This window comes from Triticum urartu, chromosome 6 (genome assembly GCF_003073215.2).
Source record: "Triticum urartu cultivar G1812 chromosome 6, Tu2.1, whole genome shotgun sequence".
In the NCBI taxonomy this organism is placed as follows: Eukaryota; Viridiplantae; Streptophyta; class Magnoliopsida; order Poales; family Poaceae; genus Triticum; species Triticum urartu.
Window position 1 is genome coordinate 566,762,477 of NC_053027.1, and position 19,011 is coordinate 566,781,487.

The 19,011-nt window shown below is 44.7% G+C and overlaps 1 long non-coding RNA gene and 1 pseudogene across 1 annotated transcript; both read right to left on the reverse strand.

Annotated features, from left to right (window-relative positions):
• Window positions 1-632: 632 nt before the first annotated feature.
• Window positions 633-3,630, reverse strand: LOC125513070. The gene is made up of 3 exons (XR_007285651.1): window positions 3,334-3,630; window positions 1,410-1,473; window positions 633-1,096 (listed from the first exon to the last, which is right to left on the reverse strand). It is a non-coding gene; the product is annotated as an uncharacterized LOC125513070 (long non-coding RNA).
• Window positions 3,631-7,678: 4,048 nt separating this feature from the next.
• On the reverse strand, window positions 7,679-13,269 carry LOC125515526 (annotated as a pseudogene).
• Window positions 13,270-19,011: the final 5,742 nt, after the last annotated feature.

A 19,011-nucleotide genomic window follows, 5' to 3' on the forward strand; every position in this document is an offset into this window, starting at 1 on the left:
ACAAAATTTTGAACCTGAGAACAATTTGAAAATCCCGAAGCTTTTATGTATATGTGAACAAAATAGTGAAAATAGAAACATTTTTCGATAACTTCAAACATTTTTTGTAAAACGCGAGAAAAAACAATTCCGGAACATTTTTTGAAAATGCAAACATTTTTTAAATTGGTGAGTAAACTTGAAAATGGGTACATCTTTTCAAATACATAAAAAAATTTTAATCTCATACAATTCGAAATCTTATGATTTTAAGCGATTTTTTTGAGAAGGAAATCATTTTTCTAAAATTAAAAAAAACATTTGTATTACACGAAATTTTTTTAAAGCTTCGAACAATTTTGAAAATACTGAAAGAAAATTGGAAACGAAAACAAAAGATGAATATTTGGAACAATTTTGAAATTGTACAACTATAAGAAACAAAAAAGAAGAAAAGGAAAAGGAATCAGGAAAAACAAAAAGGAAAAAGAAAGAGAAAAAAAGAAAGAGAAACAGAAAAATTAGAAAATAAACAGAAAAAAAGGAAAAGAAAACGGTTCAGGATTCTTCTGAAAGGATCCCAAAACCTAGAAAACCAGCTAGGAATCTTCTTTTTTTTTAGAACTAGCTAGGAATCTTCTGGAACGTTCCCAAAACCAGAACTGCCAGATATGTAGATGGCCCGGCCCAATCAATCGCGCCCCTGTGCGTCTGGTCGACACTTTGATGCAGAGAGCGTCAAATAGGTTTTTCCCTGCCTACACACGTATACACAACCTAAGACAAAAAACAGCCCAGTAAAAGGCCATAGCCCGTAGCGTCGTAAATCTGAACCCTGCCTTTTATACACAACCTAAGAAAAAACACATTTCTCAAAAAAAAAAACCTAAGAAAAAACACGGACGCATCAGCCCCGCACGGGACTGGAACGAAAGCCCCCGCCTGTCGCCTCAATCTCAAACCGCAGCGCAGTCACCGGCTCGCTGCAGCGCCGCCGGCAATCGTGAATCGTCGACTCCCCATAGTCCGTCCCTTGCTGCTCGTTTTCCTGGCCGGCGGGCGGCGGCACACCGGCACGGCGACGGCGACGGTGATCTCATTTCTCATCTCTCCAGTTCTGCAATTCCCTAACTTCAGTTGACATCAAGGTAAATCCCTAGAACATTTTTCTTCAAACTTGTTATTACTTTGCTTCTATGTTAAAAACCATCTTAGTCTTGTTAACTCATGTGTATAATTTATCAATTTGTGTGATTAGATCAGTTCAAAGAATTTTTTCTATTGATGTTTGAATTTTGGCACTTAATATATTACAGGACAGCTAATGGAGAGGTTTTTCAAGAAATCAACAACTTCCACGATGCCTGAACTAGTTGATCAGGAAAGCTTCATAGGGATCCATCTAAAAGGAAAAGGATTATAACACTTACTTTGCCTGTTGCAGCTGCAACCATTGAGAGATGCTTCTCAGCTATGAAGATTGTGAAGAATGCTCTACGTAACAAAATTAGTGAAGATTTAATGAAAAAGAATTGCGGTGAAAGAACATGCGGTTAACAAAAAATTCCAAATGAAGTGATAGTTGAATGTTTTCATGCGGTGAAAGAACGTTGTGGGATGAAACAGAAGGTAATGCTCTTCCTAAAGCTCTTGCCTTTTTAATACCAGCCTTTTTCAACATTTGCACTTCCCCTCAATTTTGATCATGTTTTTCGTTGTTGTTGCAGGTTGCAGATTACAGTGTTAGAACAATGTGTCGATGTGCTCTTTTGCAACTTCATAACAGGATATTTTTATATTGACAAATGGTGAGTTTCCTTTCACTTTTCAATGAACTTGGTTACCATGTGGATAATAAAGAGATTATATATGCATTTTTAGTTTTGCCTTGTTGGTTTATGAATATGGCCATATATTTTTGCCCCCTCTCAATTATTTTCCTGGGTCCGCCCCTGGGGGGGGGGGGGGGGGGGGGGAAGCTGCTTCTTGTAAAAAGCAGGTGACAATTGGGTCCACTACAGGTAAATCATAGTAGTAGGAGGGGGCGTTGTTGATCCACACCATCGAAGGTTTGGCCATGTAATAGTGTAATAGTTCAAGGGCTGAGCCGTAGAGAGAAGGGGCGGAGCCCAATGGGCCAACCCTGTGGCACAAGCTACAGGGTCCAAGAAATTTTTTAGTGCTAACTAACAGTCATTTGGCCCAAGGCAACAGGGTGGCCCAGCAAATGTGCCACAGGTCCGATGAAACCAGCCCGCGCGGCTGCAGGAGGCTCGTGGCTTCGCTTCCAACAGCCCACTACCAACGTACTTGCTCGATCCTTCACACGCACATCGGCACACGCGATTAGCGTTAGATGAATCGACCCATCTCCCTTCTCCTAATCTCCTGTAAGTCTGTAACAAACTCGCGATCCATCTTCCCAATCCCACATTTTTCTGCACTTAAAAAAGAGATCTCGATCCGTCTCCTCGTCTCCTGTACTCTGTCCCGAGCAAGCGAGGCGAGCAAATCGATGCGCAGCGGCGGCGATCGATCGAACGAATCGATCCGTTCCTGATGGGTGGGCGGCAACCGGCAGGCCGCAGGCTGCTGATCAACTATTGATGGTGCAGGCTGCAGCGCCAACGTGACCACACCTCCCTCACGAGTCATGGTCACGACGCACGCTGGAATTTCTCTTCCCCTCTGTTAGCTAATTAGTAGTATGTTTTTGAATTTTTTGTTTAGATTACTGTCATTACTTGATTCGAATTCTGCTCGGTATCCTTTTTTGTGTTGTTTTTTCCATATACCTTTATAGGTCGCAGCAATTGTATGTATTAAATTGGGGCTGGAAAGTTAAACCTTATATTGAAATATATATAAATGTATGTGTTTTGGCAAAACATGGGGCATCAGCTATTGTTTTAAGTTGTAATTAGGTATGCTTCATTGGCTTAACAATTTTGATTTCTCATTTGTAATTTTAATTGTGCAGATGATATGAACAAGTTTCTTCTCAAGAGAAAGGCACCATCACATTCGCAATTAGGTATCCATGACATCCTTTTCAAGTAATTTTGCCGCACTATATTAAGCAGTTTGACTATTGCCTTTTGTTTTTATAAATTGATATCTATTATATTTGGCAATTCATGTTACAAGTTGTGAAACACATCTTTATTAGTGCATTGTTACTTGAAAATTTTACGTCATGGTTAAGTAGTGCATCAGGGTAACATTAGCTCCAGATCCGCCTCTGGAAACAGCGCCGCACAGTTGTAAGTACTAGGAAAAAGAGGAGATATAAAGCAGCCAGCATAAACTGGGGATGAAGAACTAGCAGAGTAGAACACAAGATGAAGGTCGCACCTGATGATACTGAGCCGCCGATGGAGAAGATGTGATCGCCAGAAGAGAAAAGGTGGCCTCGGCAGCGCTGGGTCACCGGGAAGAGTGTTTTGTGATTTTGGAGATGGATTGATCTGGCTGGTTCTCAAGCGTCACTGCCTGGCTAGCTGTAGTCTACTGACCCAAGATTTCCATGGTAGTTTGTGGCGTGTAGCACTAGTGTGTGCAAGTCAACAAGTCTCCGCGGGCTCGTTGTGTGGTCTATCACCCACGGCTCATCCTTGTTAGGCAGGAAAGGACGTGCTATTGTGATGCAGCTTCTTCATAACTTCAGTTTAATTTGTGTCTGCATGCATGCCGTGGGTATCTCTGAACTTCTCTCTACAGCAATGGCGAATTAACTCCGAACCTGCTGAATGCGTCGAGGCCAAACCAAAATCTTGCATGTACCTGCCTGCGTCCAGGAGTCTGCCTGCTTCTGTGATTTTGTTTTGGGTTGGATAATTTAACCTTATTTTCCAAAATTGGATGGCGATGCAGTGCAGTGCATAATTGACAATGCCATGCATCCGATCCGCTTCTGTGGGTTATCCTTGAACTTCTTTCCGTGGCAATGTGCGACTCTGAACCTAACTGAATTTTTGTACGTGGCTGCAGAGAACAGAACAGCGAACCGAAATGTCATACTCCAGAACTTGAGCTTCCCCAATGAGTTACTCACTGTTTGTTTTGCTCTGTCCGAGTTGCATGCAATGAATCCAAGTGGCAACTGAATGTTGATGTAATGTATGGAGAAGATGTGATCGCCGGAAAAAGATGGCCTCGCCGGCAACTGGGAGACGTGTCTTGGGGTTTTCGGTGATGGATCGGCCTGACTGGCTAGTGCAAAAGCTTCATTGTAGTGGCCCAGTGCATCCCACGCTGATAGCTAGCTACACAGTGTGGAGCCTACGGCGACAAAGTCTCCGTGGGCGGGTCATGTGGTTTGCCGCTCTTCCCTGTTGGACACGGAAACATGCGATGTGCTAGCTGCACTCCACTATTGGTATATTCTCTTTTTGTTTTCCGCCGTGCGATATAAATGTGCTAGCTGGAAATCGCATCTGAAATTGTTAATAGACAAAACAATGTCATTTTCTGCATTTTGACTGACTCGGGACTTGGGAGAGTTCCCAGCAAGTTCACACAGGAAACTCTATGGTTTTGGGTACCGCCCGAGAAAAATGGTTACCGCGCGGTTACCGAGATTCTCGCCGCCCCACGAGAAAGGCATATCCCGAGCAAAAAATCCCGATTTTTTTTAATTTTTACCTCCAATCTATAGTAGTATAGAGCTACATCTCAAGAGTATAACCAGAGTTAGCTGTGGCGTGGTGGTAACCATGTACTTCAATAATAAATTCCGTCCGAAATATATTTGGTATTTTTCGGTAACCGTGGTAACCGAGAATCTCGCCCCCCCCCCCCCCCCCCCCCCCCCCCCCCCGCGCGCGAGAAAATCCGTCTATTCGGAATCCAAAACCTTGAGACGAACCAAAACGAGTGGTAGATAATGAGCAGATTTTCCATTTCACGATGTTCATAGCTCTTGTCTTCTTATGCTACCAAGATATGAAGAGTGCTGCTATCTTAATTTGCTCACTAAAATCAGGTTGGAATATTTTATTTATTTTTCTTTTTTCTGTTCATTTTTTGTTTTCTTATTTTATTTCTTCTTTCAGTTACATGTCAATTTTTTAAAATATATATTAAACATTTTCCAAACACAGGTTGAACATTTTTCAGATACGCCTTAAATATTAAAGCATCTTGGGCGCATTTGTTTAATTCAGACTCCATTTTGTAGGATATACCATTCCTTTCATGTTCTGTAGCCATTCTTATGAATGAAGGGAGATAATGTTGTTGCGCCTGACAGCACAGATGAAAAATTGCATGTTGTCAAATTTGACAAAACTGGTAAGGGAAAACAGAGGAGGCAGTGCAATACATCACGATTTATATTGTGCCTTGTGAAGGAGAGTTTACTATTCTGCTCGCTGTTAATGAAGTTTAGTTCAGTGTGTGTATTTATCATTCTTCATAAGTACGACAGGGTTAGGGGTTCTCAACTTCCTAGATACTGGCCAGGTTCTTGGATCACCTTCATTATCACCTTATTGGTCTCGAGCGAACGCTCCCTTGCACCATGAGAAAAATTGTGGAGCTTGTTGACTCAGTCCATCAGAGTTATCAAACTCTACTCTCTGTTATTTCATGCACTACATGTCGTACTGCCCCATCACATCAGATGGGGATTGCTTGCGTGAGTAAGGTTCGATGTTTTTTTCCTGACATGTAAGTAGTTTATACTTGCATTTGTCCTGAATCCTAATACGTTATATTTTTTTCTGTTTGAATTAGTAGAGCATAACTTGCGCCTGCACCCCCTACCCCTAGGCAGGCCAAGTGAGGAACAAGCTGTCGTGGAGTTCTTCATAGAGAACCAGTTTCCAGCTTTAAAGCTATAAGACTATGAGGTACAACTTCATTGAACAATCAAACATTGTATTGGCTTGAAAAGTTTATTCTTGTGCCATATCAAACGTAATTCCAAAGTATAAATATAATAGGATACAAAAGCTAGAGTGCGTAAGATGAATAATTTCTACTCATAACCACTCATTTCACCTTGGGCCAGATAATACAGATGTTGTTGGGGAACGGTGCAGAAAACAAAAAAATTTCTACGGTTTCACCAAGATCCATCTATGAGTTCATCTAGCAACGAGTAATCGGATGCATCTACATGCCTTTGTAGATCGCGAGCGGAAGCGTTCAAAGAACGGGGATGAGGTAGTCGTACACGACGTGATCCAAATCACCGGAGATCCTAGCGCCGAACGGACGGCACCTCCGCGTTTAACACACGTACGGTCAGCGTAACGTCTCCTCCTTCTTGATCCAGCAAGGGGAGAGGAGAGGTTGAGGAAGATGGCTCCAGCAGCAGCACGACGGCGTGGTGGTGATGGAGCTGCAGTACTCCGGTAGGGCTTCGCTAAGCTCTATGGAGGAGGAGGAGGTATTGGATAGGGAGAGGGAGGCACCAAAGGCGTGGTTGAAAGGCCCTCCTTCCCCCACTATATATAGGGAGCCCAAGGGGGGGGGGGGGCGGCCCTAGGAGATCCAATCTCCTAGGGGGGCAGCGGCCAAGGGAGGATTCCCTCCCCCCCAAGGCACCTAGAGGGTGCCTTCCCCTTGTGGGACTCTTCCCTTCTTGCAACCCTAGGCGCATGGGCCTCTTGGGGCTGGTGCCCTTGGCCCATGTAGGCCAAGGCGCACCCCCTACAGCCCATGTGGCCCCCGGGGCAGGTGGCCCCACCCGGTGGACCCCCGAGACCCTTCCGGTGGTCCCGGTACAATACCGGTGACCCCGAAACTTGTCCCGATTGCCGAAACAGCACTTCCTATATATAATTCTTTACCTCCGAACCATTCCGGAACTCCTTGTGACGTCCGGGATCTCATCCGGGACTCCGAACAACATTCGAGTTACTGCATATACATATCCCTACAACCCTAGCGTCACCGAACCTTAAGTGTGTAGACCCTACGGGTTCGGGAGACATGTAGACATGACAGAGACGACTCTCCGGTCAATAACCAACAGCAGGATTTGGATACCCATGTTGGCTCCCACATGCTCCTCGATGATCTCATCGGATGAACCACGATGTCGAGGATTCAAGCAACCCTGTATACAATTCCCTTTGTCAATCGGTATGTTACTTGTCCGAGATTCGATCGTCGGTATCCCAATACCTCGTTCAATATCGTTACCGGCAAGTCACTTTACTCGTACCGTAATGCATGATCCCGTGACCAGACACTTGGTCACTTTGAGCTCATTATGATGATGTATTACCGAGTGGGCCCAGTGATACCTCTCCGTCATACGGAGTGACAAATCCCAGTATTGATCCATGTCAACCCAACAGACACTTTCGGAGATACCCATAGTCTATCTTTATAGTCACCCAGTTACGTTGTGACGTTTGGTATACCCAAAGCACTCCTACGGTATCCGGGAGTTACACGATCTCATGGTCTAAGGAAAAGATACTTGACATTGGAAAAACTCTAGCAAACGAACTATACGATCTTTATGCTATGTTTAGGATTGGGTCTTGTCCATCACATCATTCTCCTAATGATGTGATCTCGTTATCAATGACATCCAATGTCTATAGTCAGGAAACCATGACTATCTGTCGATCAACGAGCTAGTCAACTAGAGGCTTACTAGGGACATGTTGATGTCTGTTATTCACACATGTATTACGATTTCCGGATAACACAATTATAGCATGAATAAAGACAATTATCATGAACAAGGAAATATAATAATAATGATTCTATTATTGCCTCTAGGGCATATTTCCAACATATGCTTGTGGTGGAACTGAACATGTTGAAGCATTATGTTGAACAGGCGTGACTGAATTTGCATCGATAGTTTCTACACTCATAGAACCTTCCAATACCTTGATCACTACTGACATTGAAGGCCTTTGAATGCTGTCATTTTGCAGGCACCATATTGCAAGCTTCATCATTTGAATCACTTCTTCCTGATGTGAAACCATATCATCACTATGCTTGTCAACCAGATCAACAAATTGGTCATTTTGAGCTTTTTCCCGCAGTACATTTATAAGCTGAACTTCCTCCTCCGGCTGAGAATGGTCTATATTTTTTCTTCCACTTACTATTTCCATGACAACAACTCCGAAGCTGTAGACATCAACTTTTTCTGTGATCCGCGATGTCAACCATTCAGGGGCCAGATATCCAGGTGTTCCTCTCATCACGGTAACTACCTTGCTTTGATCCCTATTTATTAATTTACATAGTCCAAAATCAGCCACTTTGGCATTGAAGTTGTCATCCAAGAGAATATTTTGTGGTTTGATGTCTAGATGAGCAATTTTCCGCTTGCACTGCTCATGGAGATAACACAGGCCCTTGGCAATATCCAATATGATCCTAGAACGGGTGCACCAATCAAGAGGACTGTTGTTATGACGGTAATAGATCCACCTATCTAGCGACCCTCTTGACATATATTCATATACCAGAAGCCTCTCAGACTTCTCTGCACAAAACCCAATCAAACTAACAAGATTAATGTGTTCAATGCTACCAATAGTCTCAACCTCTGCCAAGAATTCTTTCTTTCCTTGCCTAGTACCTTCCAAACGTTTCACTGCAACACTTTCTTCACCTAATTTTCCTTCAAAAACCGACCCAAACCCACCTTCTCCGAGCTTGTTAATGAAGCCTTCAGTGCATTCGCTCAACCTTTCAAACTAATACCTCATCGGCATTCCAGGTAATTGATCGAAATCAAATTCATCTTTATCTCCGTTTTTCTTCCTCCACTTCAGATAAAGACCAGCAATAATGGCAAGCAATACAACAGCAATAACAGATCCAAGTGTAGCACCTAAAATCGACTTTTTTTTGTTTTCATCAATCTGCACCTTGAGGTAGGCAGTGGAGTCGGAACCAGGCTGCATTGATTGTAAGGAGAAGACCTTTGTCATCCATATATAGATTTGCTATCTCTGAACATAACTGCCATGCAAGAGCAATTATTCAAGCAGGCTTTCTTACAGTCGTCGACGCTTGTTGCGTTCACAACTGTATAGTTCTATCAAAGTAAGAAATGGAGGGAAGGGTCAATAGTCGATGCCGACGTTTTTCTTGGCAAGAGATTTGAGTTATTGGGAAACAACCACGATTTGGATTTCGTTCTTCCACCAATTTGAAGTAGCTTGAACTTGAATTAATATCAACTGGACAAGTACATTGCCCCTTGTTGCATAAGCCATACTCCCCGCAGGCAGTTGGGTAATCACAAGTATCCATTATTCCCTGCAGTACATCAGAAACCACATTCCAGCTGAAACCAGACCAATCATACAGCCTTAGATGTCCATCTAGATCTAATCTCATGTATTGTGGGGAGTAAACTGTTGGCAGGGAAATATTACTGCTACTATATACTTCTTCATCTAATAGCCAACGAAGGGTGAAGTTTCCATTCGTGAATGTAACATTTCTTGAATAATTTTCTATGTAGTCTTCTCCTTCACTTTCATAGCCAGTGGTATACTCAAAGTAGACTTGTGGTGGTGTGGATTCAACATAAGCATATAACCCTTTTGGGAGCACCATGATATAGAACTGATTCTCAGTCGTATTTGTCGCAGAAGTATTTGATGTGAGCCTCATACCTTCCACAAGTGTCTGTCCAGGAACCATTGTGTCAGTAGGATGATCGAATGACTGCCACACGGTTGCATTCTTGTGGTCAAACAACACCAGATTACCGATGTCAGTGATCATGATCCCGGCTACAGACCTGTTTGATGTGTTGCTTGACCAGACATGGCTACCATCAGCATCACATAGGACCAAATTTCCATCCGAGGTAAACTCAAGGGTGGCATTCTCCCTAACAGGGCGATCCCGGTTGGCAGACCAGACTACCTGCGGATCATAAATGCTAACGTTACCCCAAAGAGGAACCCGTCGCATAGGGACAAGGAGGGGACACAAAAGAACCCTGCGGCGAAGTAAGCTGCAACGCCGGAGTGAGTCTGTGGATTTGCGATGATGATGTCGCGGCTGTACCTGGAGCTGTCGAAGTAAGCGTTGTTGTTGATCCAAACATTCGATGGTTTGGATGTGGAATTGTCGCCCATGGTTTGCGCCCCAAAGAGCACGGGTGCTGCAGCCGAGAGCACGAGGAGGAAGAGAACGGCAAGACCCATGGTGCTTTAGCGGAAACTGCAATTATAATCAAGAAAAATAATTTCATTCCCAGCTTGCGAGAAGGCAGCAACAAACTCAGGATGGGCTTGCGGAATAGAAGCAGGATGGATTCGCACCTCAATATTTGGCCAGAAATGATGGCCTGGATGGACTCGCCGAGGTTTTCAGAGATGGATTGGTCTGACTAGTTGAATATGTTCATTGTACTGGCTGTGCTCTTTTGCATTCCCATGCTAGCTTGCTAGCAGCTGGACTGTGGAGTGTACATCAGCGATGACAGCAAGCTTCCGTGTGCTGGTTATGTGGTTCACCGTTCATCCCTGTTAAACACAGAAGCATTCAACAACAAAATTCATGTCAGCACGTACATATGTATCTTCTGCAATTTCTTTCGCATGGAACCAGTGTGATAAACTCAGTTTTCTTGAACCATTCTTCGTCTTTTTTTCACCGTCTGACTTAATTGCGGTTGGTCTTGTCCTAATTGAAAGGTAAATGATTCCGATCTCTTCTTCCTTTTCACCGTCCACACGCTCCTCTCAGATTCACCCCCACCTCGCCTTCTTACCGAAAAAGACTTTCGTCCCGCTTTATAAATAAAGCAAACCACCAGAGCCATACAGTACAACAAGGTTCACCCACACACACAGAGTATCACAACACGAAGTATAAGGGGTTCTGCTGAGGGCACAGCTCAACAAGCCCTGAAAATAAACAAAGGGGGCGGTACAACCGCAGCGATGATCGTTGGGTCCGCCGGGTCATGCAGTTGGTGTCATCCGGCCACACCGCGGTAAACATTAATGGAGAGATCGGCCCATACTTCCCCACCTTTTGTGGGGTTAGACAGGGTGACCCCTTCTCTCCATTCCTGTTCAACATGGTGGTTGATGCCTTGGTTTCTATCCTGGATAAAGCCAAGGCCGCAGGTCACATCCGCGGCATCACCCCGCACCTTGTGGAGGGAGGGGGTGTCTCCCTCCTCCAATATGCCGATGACACCATCATTATGTTGCAGGGCTCAGAGGCTGAGATCGCGAACATCAAATTTCTCCTGCTCTGCTTCCAACGTTTGTCGGGCCTCAAAATTAACTTCGCTAAAAGCGAGGTGATGGTCTTGGGCTACTCCCCCTCTGAGAGCCAGAGTATTGCTAACCGCCTGAACTGTCGGTTGGGGACCTTCCCTACTTCTTATCTGGGGATCCCCATTAGTGACTTGTGCCTTACTGTGGCCGACCTCCGTTCCGCGGTCCACAAGCTGCAACACCGCATTGAGCCATGGCAGGGCAGGTGGCTCTCTAAGGCTGCCCACACGGTCCTCATCAACTCGTCCCTCTCCAGTCTTCTCCTATTCATCATGAGCTTCTACAGCCTCCCCGAAACGCTACACCACGAGATTGGCTCTGTCCAAGCTAGGTTCTTTTGGGCTGGCGAGGGCGGGAAGCAGAAATACCACATGGTCCGTTGGCCGGACATCTGCAAGCCCCGTGACCAGGGCGGTCTCGGCATCATGTCTTCCAAACGCATGAACCTGGCCCTCCTCACTCGCTGGCTGTGGCGCATTGCAAACGGCGATGGTGGCTTGTGGCTGCAAATCATCCGTCGCAAGTACCTGCGCGACCAGCCCCTCGCTTTCTGCGTTAGGATGGGTGGCTCTCAGTTTTGGCAGTCTGTTGTTCAGCTCCTCCCGGTCCTTCGCATTGGGACATCCATCGTGGTTGGCATCGGTTCGGCCACGCTTTTTTGGTTCGACCACTGGGCCGGGGATCTCCCTTTTGCGGCCCGGTTCCCTGACGTCTTCTCCATAGCGGTCGAACCTAGGATCTCCGTCGAGTCGGCTCTTATTGACTTAGGGCGTCTCGCGTTCCGGCGACCATTTGGGCCGCCGGAGGTTGCCGCTTGGCATGAGCTCCTTGACTTGGTGGCCCTCCATGAGCCTGACCCACCTCGCCTTCTTCCTCTCTCACACCGGACTCTTCTCAGGAGAGCGCTGCACCCCCACCCTCGCCTCTCTCTCCCCTCCTGCAGTAAGTGCCGCCAGAGAGGCTGACCGTATCACTGACCCGATCGGCGACACGGCACAGCCTACTGCTGGCTTTACGGGGCTAGATGACAACCACGGTCGTCATGAGCTGGAACTACAAGAACACCAACGCTGCACTTGGATGGTTGTAGCAAAACTTCCCGTCGGTCGGTACAAAACACCCCTCCCGTCACAGCTTTCCTGCAATTCGGTTCCAGCATCAACGACTTGTGATTGCAGTTTTTTGCTGCCCGGACCCAGCACCTGCCACGTGTGATTGCAGCTTTCTCACCTCAGTCGGCTGCAACTGCAACACATAGCAACATTTGGAGGCGACGGTTCAAGCACGAGCCGAGATGCTGCAACCGGCACAACAGTAAGCTACAATCGGCGAGTAATTTTGCTGGAATCAGGGCGAGCCATTTTTTTGCTGGGATTAATGACGGCGAACAGTTTTTGCTAGAACCGGCAATTTTTTTTGCTACAACAGGCGAGTTTGTCTGCTGCAGCCGGCAACTGAGGGTTGAGGCAAGGTACATTAGGAGCTCATCGACCGTTGCCACCAGAGCTGGGACCCATGGTACATGCTACTGCATGCGTGGAGCTGGCGAGAATCAGGTGACGAACGTTGCACTAAAGGAAAACACGAAGGAGTGTGTGTGTGTGTGTGTGGGGGGGGGGGGGGGGGGTAAGCCTGCTTGTTGTAAAAAAACAAGTGACAATTGGGTCCACTACAGGTAAATCATAGTAGTAGGAGGGGGCGTTGTTGATCCACACCATCGAAGGTCTGGCCATGTGATAGTTCAAGGGCTGCGCCGTAGAGAGAAACAACGCTGCAGTCGTAAATACTAGGAAGAAGAGGGGATATGCAGCAGCCAGCATAAACTGGCGATGAACTAGCAGATTACTAATACAAGATCACAAGGTCGCACCTGATGATACTGAGCCGTCGATGTGATCGCCGGAAGAGAAAAGGTTGCCTGGGCAGCGTGGGGTCTCCGGGAAGAGTGTTTTGTGATTTTGGAGATGGATATTCTGGTCTGGCTAGTTCCCAAGTGTCTCTGACTGGAGAGCTGTATTCTGCTGAACCAAGATTTCCTTTGTAGTTTGTACAAGTCAACAAGTCTCCGCGGGCCTGTTGTGTGGTCTACCACCCACTAGTGGCGGAGCTACACACACATCACTGGGTCAAAGAAGGGCTAGATTAAGATATGCGCCTGAAAATTTGCACCCAGGGGCCAAAATTAGCTCCACTCTACACTGAACTCTTGTTTGGCTGGGCGGGCCATGGCCATGTTTGGCCCTGCTGTAGCTCCGCCACTGCCACCCACGGCTCATCCCTGTTACGCAGGAAAGGATGTGCTCCAGTCAGTAGGAGCATTCAGTGATGATACCGAGCCGCCAATTGAGAAGAAGAGATCCGGAAAAAGATGCCGGTGTTGGGTGCCTTCACTTGCGGGGAAGAGTGTTTTTGTCATTTTGAATATGTATTGGTCTGCTGACTGACTAGCTGTACTATACTGGGCCAAGATTTCCATGACTAGTGTGTGCAAGTCTCTGCCGACTGGTCATGTGGCTCTTCCCTGTTAGCCAGGAAATGATGTGCTCCAGTCAGCGAAAATCATTCAAGGCAGTAAGGATGGGCATCTCCATCATGCTTGACAGGTCTGAGCCTGCACTTGTATATATGACAAGATGTTTGTGTTGGGATGCAACTTCTTCAGTTTGTGTTTGCATGCCGTGGGCATCTATGAACTTCTTTTTGCGACAATCCGTAACTAACTCTGAACTTGTTGACTGCGTCGAAGCCAAACCAAAATCTTGCATGTATGTACTTGCTACCCGCAGGAATCTACGTGGTTCTGTGATTTGGTCTCGGAATGGATAATTAAACCTTATTTTCCAAGGTCCTGCTGCTACGCCCTCTTGAGGCGTCTTTTCCTTTTTCTTGTTTGGGCTTGTTGAGTTGTTCCCTCAGCATAACCTTCGTACTTTTCGTTAGTGTGTGTGGGGTGTCTGTTGTACTTGGACATGTGCTTTGTGTGGATGTTGTCTGGTTCTGGTGGTTTATCTATAAAGCAGGGCGAAGCCTTTTTCGGTATTTTCCAATATATTCACGCTTTCATATGTGGGACTAGTAGCAAACATGTCATTTGGATGACAATGCAGTGCAGTGCGGTGCATAGTTGACAGTGCCATGCATCTCATCTGCTTCCGTATGGGTATCCCTGAACTTCATTCCGCGTCAATGTGCAATTCTGAACCTGACTATTGTGCCTGAACTTCATTGTGCCTGCAGAGAGCAGTTCATTTCCATGCTATTGCTAGACAATGTGGAGCCTACGCTAAAGTCTCCGTGGGCTGGTCATGTGGTCTACCCTGTTGGACACGGAAGCATGATGTGCTACCTGCATTCAAAGTTTCAAACACTAGCGACTCGTGTGGACGAGCAAAGCCAAAACAATCAAGATAAAGTGTTGTGGGGGACTAACCACGTGCAGTGCAAAGATGCACAGCCCGCTCATGCGCTTTCTACCACGCGCGACCAAACAAGCGAATTTGTCAATCGGACGGCGCAGCGGGCGGCCGACGCGGCCTTCAAAATCAGTCGGCTGAATACAAACATTTCTCTATCTCTTTCTTCATTTTCTGCCGTGTCATTTAAATGGCGGGTCGGGTTCTAGCTGGAAATCATATCTGAAATTGTTGATAGACAAAACAGTGTCAAATTCTGTATCTTGACTGACTCGCATCTGAAATTGCTAGTTGGAAATCGCATCTGAAATTTGCTGATAGACAACACAGTGTGATTTTCTGCATCTTGAGGGTCTTGGGTACCGGGCGGAAAATTCGGATACCGCCCAGTATCCGCGTTTCTCGCTACCCCACGAGAAAACACAGTAGGTGAATCGAACCCACGACCTCGCATACGTTGAGGATGGGCAGAGAGAACCTGCCACTGCGCCAACAGCGACTTTGTGAAATAATTGAGCCTAGTACTTATATATTCCGAGCTCAGAAAAAATTCAATTCAAATTACGTTTAAAAAATTCAAGCGGGTTTTCCTCGGAATTTTACGGTAACCGTTGTATCCGCATTTATCGCCCACCCTCGGTATTTTCTTGGGATTTGGTAACCAAAACGTTGATCTTGACTGACTCGAGATAGTTCGGCATCAAGTGTGGAAGCCATCGTGATATGTTGTAACAAGACAAACCAAAACGAGTGGCAGATGATGAGCAGATTTTCCATATCACGATGTCCACAGCTCTTGTCTTCATATGCTACCAAGATATGAAGAGTGCTGCTATCTTAATTTGCTCATTAAGGTTACCAATGTTATACACGACATTATTCTATCCGTGTTCGCTCAAATAATGAAAACTTATTGATCCCAAATCAAAGAGTTCTATGACGTGCCAAAATAGTCATCTGTGAAGATACCCCAAACTTTTGGCGTGTAGCAGATACAAAAATAGAGTGGAAAAAAGAACAACACAAATGGAGAAAACCCAGGCATGACTTCTTCAAAGTTAATGTAGATGCATCCTTTATTGCAGAGGAGATGGCTGGAGCAACAGGAGCAATCCTTAGATATGCATGGAGACACTTCATAGCAGCGGCAATATGGTTCATCCCGAACGTTTCAAATGTAGCCACGGCCGAGTCATTAGCACTCCGGAATGGTCTGAACCTCGGAGCTAATAAAGGATGCTCAAAACTGGAATCTGAATCTCACTGACAGTTGGTGGTAGAAGCGGTTAAAGACCCTTCTAGTGTCTTGGCAACACAATCAGCAACTATCGTCGAGGGTGCTCACATAGCCAATGAGTTTGGTCAGATACAGTTTGTTCTATGCAATCGAGGAGCTATTCAGGTTGCTAACGCCTTAGCTAAAGAAGCATACAGAAGGAGAAGTTCGTGTGTGTGGGATAATGACCCGCCTGATTTCATTTCATTCTTAATTATAAATGATGTTTCTATCCTCTGATGAATGAAATCTTACCCTGTAAAAAAAATCATGTGACTAAGAATTACAATTAAATATTTTCGAAACACAGTCTTCGTGGTATCAATCTCTGCTAGAAGAAATACTCCAAAGACTTCGATAAAGAGCAGTGGCGGTGCCAGGGGTTAGTTGTGTAGTCAATTAACTACACAACATTTTGGCATGTACTAGTAGACATCAAACAAAACTCAGTACAAATTTCATACAAGCATATGTATTTGACATCACAACTTTAAATTGACATCACAACTTTGAACTCCTGGCTTCGCCACTGGTAAAGAGGGTTCTAATTGGACCGAAGCAACAATGTTGTCACTCTTTCACCCGCATGAATATTACCATTAATGGTTTTTGAAAGCGCCTTGAGTCGCCCATTCAAAAAGATGGAAGTCCTTGACCGATGAACGCACTTGGGCCGGGGATGGTCTCGTAGAAGTGCAGGCTGTCGGATCACAATATAGTCACCATGATGTCAATAAAAGATTTCAACTCCACAAAGAATCAAACCAGCAAAAAATTTAACAAACCAACATAGACTCATTAGATCCAAATAAACGGATCTGGGAGGATGGAAAACTCTCTAACCTCGTGGCGCCGTCAAAAGAACGAGAGGCGATGACGAAGAATAAAGAACCGTTGGAGATGCAAGGACCGCAATCTCCCGGTGCCAAGATGACAGCCGAAGGTGAGGGGACCAAAAATTATCCGGTGATGGCGGAAGCGGTAGCTACTGCAGCCTAACCGAAACGACAGCTCTAACCGGAATCCGAATAACCAGTCTGTTGAAGGTTCTTTTCTGTAGGTCTTGAATGCGAGTTCACCAGAATGGGCCAGCCCAATAGCTGTTATACAAGAGTGGTTTTGCGATGGTTCTATAGACCGCAACAGAACAGTTCTAGGACCTTCTGCCCATCGCTAAAACAAAAGACCTTCTGCCAAGTTATGAAAAGGTTCCATGTATTTTTTTTGTCTGTGTTTTTCTCTATTTGTTTTCATTAGTTTTCTTTCGATTTTTTCGTTTTTTTTTCATTTTTTTGTTTTTGGTTTTATATTTTTCGTTGTTCAAATACATGTCAATTAAATGTACATTAAGAAAATTCCAAATACACATTGAAAATTTGTGAAGTATGCTTTGAACATTTTTAATACCTAATCAACATTTATAAACACACATTGATTTTTTTTAGAAATTTAATGAACATTTTTTTGTAAAACATGCAAACATTTTTTGGGTGTTTATAAGAGTTTTTTATTGGATTTCTATGTTGTGAATTTGTTTTAAAAAAATTACGTTTTGTGAACATTTTTTAACAATATGATGGAGATAATTTTTAGATGTGTGAACATTTTTTAAGTGTCACGAAGAAAATTTTGACTGGTACAAACTTTCTTACAAATTATGTGAACATTTTTAGAATGAAGCAAACACATGGATAAACTAGCGAACGTAATAGCTAATGGGTCGGCCCACTACAAAGGCAGGGCAAACTTCCGCAGTGAGAGTGTGAGACGGAGACGTGGCCCGTGTGAAAACTTCTAAAATAATGATAATTGATATCTATTATCTAACAACATGCCAATGTAGTAGCCCCGTAAAACCATGACCCAGAGTTATAAAACGTGAAAAATCAGAAAATATTTTTCAAAATTGTGGGCCATAGGGCCACAAACATCCAGAGGAAACATTTTACTATATATCAAGTTATGAACGTAAGATATAGCAGGGTCATGAACCGTGAACAAGTTTGTTCTTAGTTATATGATGACTTTACAATGTACTTCCAATTTTATTTTATTCTTGAGCTTTGTGAACGGTGGCCCGTGGTGGTAGGGGCATGGTAGGCCTAGGTGCTCTTGCCTGCCCTAGATTTGTCTACATTAAAGAACTCGAGATGTTTGTTGGAAGAGGTGTACTCCCTCCATTCTCAAAGGGCTTTTGGCTCAAGTCAAACAATGCAAAGTTCGATCAAGTTTGTAGGAAAAACTATCACTAACACAATACTATGTTGGTAGCTTTTTCTAGGATTTTTTTAAAATATTTCTTCTACAAAATCTTGAAACTATATCCCTGTTTAAAAATAATTAAATTCTAACACCCCGTCGGTCCTGTCGAAGATGAAGAGCGCGTCTTCCTTCTCCTTCAGGACAAAGAGGTTGTCTTCGATCTCGCTCTGGGCAAAGAGCATCTATTCGGCCACCTGGTGGACGAAGAGCATCTTTTCGGTCACATGGAGGACAAAGAGTTGTCTTCTTGATCAGAACGAAAAGGTGGTGCAGTGCACACCCAAACTCACAGATGATCGCTGCACCATAGCTCCTCTGGTCAAACCCTTCCGCTATCAAGACCGCATTGATATATAGAGAATCAATTCAGATGCACAAGAGCTCGAACCGTGCATTTTGTCGGACGAATTTGCTGTTCAATCTACACCGACCAACGCAACCCCATTTCACGCTCTGTGGTTATTTTTCCAATTAATCACACCCATGTACTCATAACTTTACATCTGTTGAACAATGTGATGTTCTTTCTCAACAGAAACCCGTGAAATCCTATCGAGTGAAATTCATGCAGCCATTCCTGTGAAAATGAGAAGAATCCTATGCCTTTCGTGTAGAAATCGTAATGGCTTCCACCCGGCATACGCATCGATCCTTGCAGCATATAAAGAATAAAAAAGGTCATAGATAACCGTAGTTAAACTAATCTCAGAGTCACAGGAAGCTGGGCTTGACCATGTGCACGATCCACAGTGCGAGATTGATGCTTATGAACGCGAGCCAACGGCATCAAGATCTGGCTAACCAGTCATTGCCATTTTCTAACCGTTGGAACTGACAGATAGCC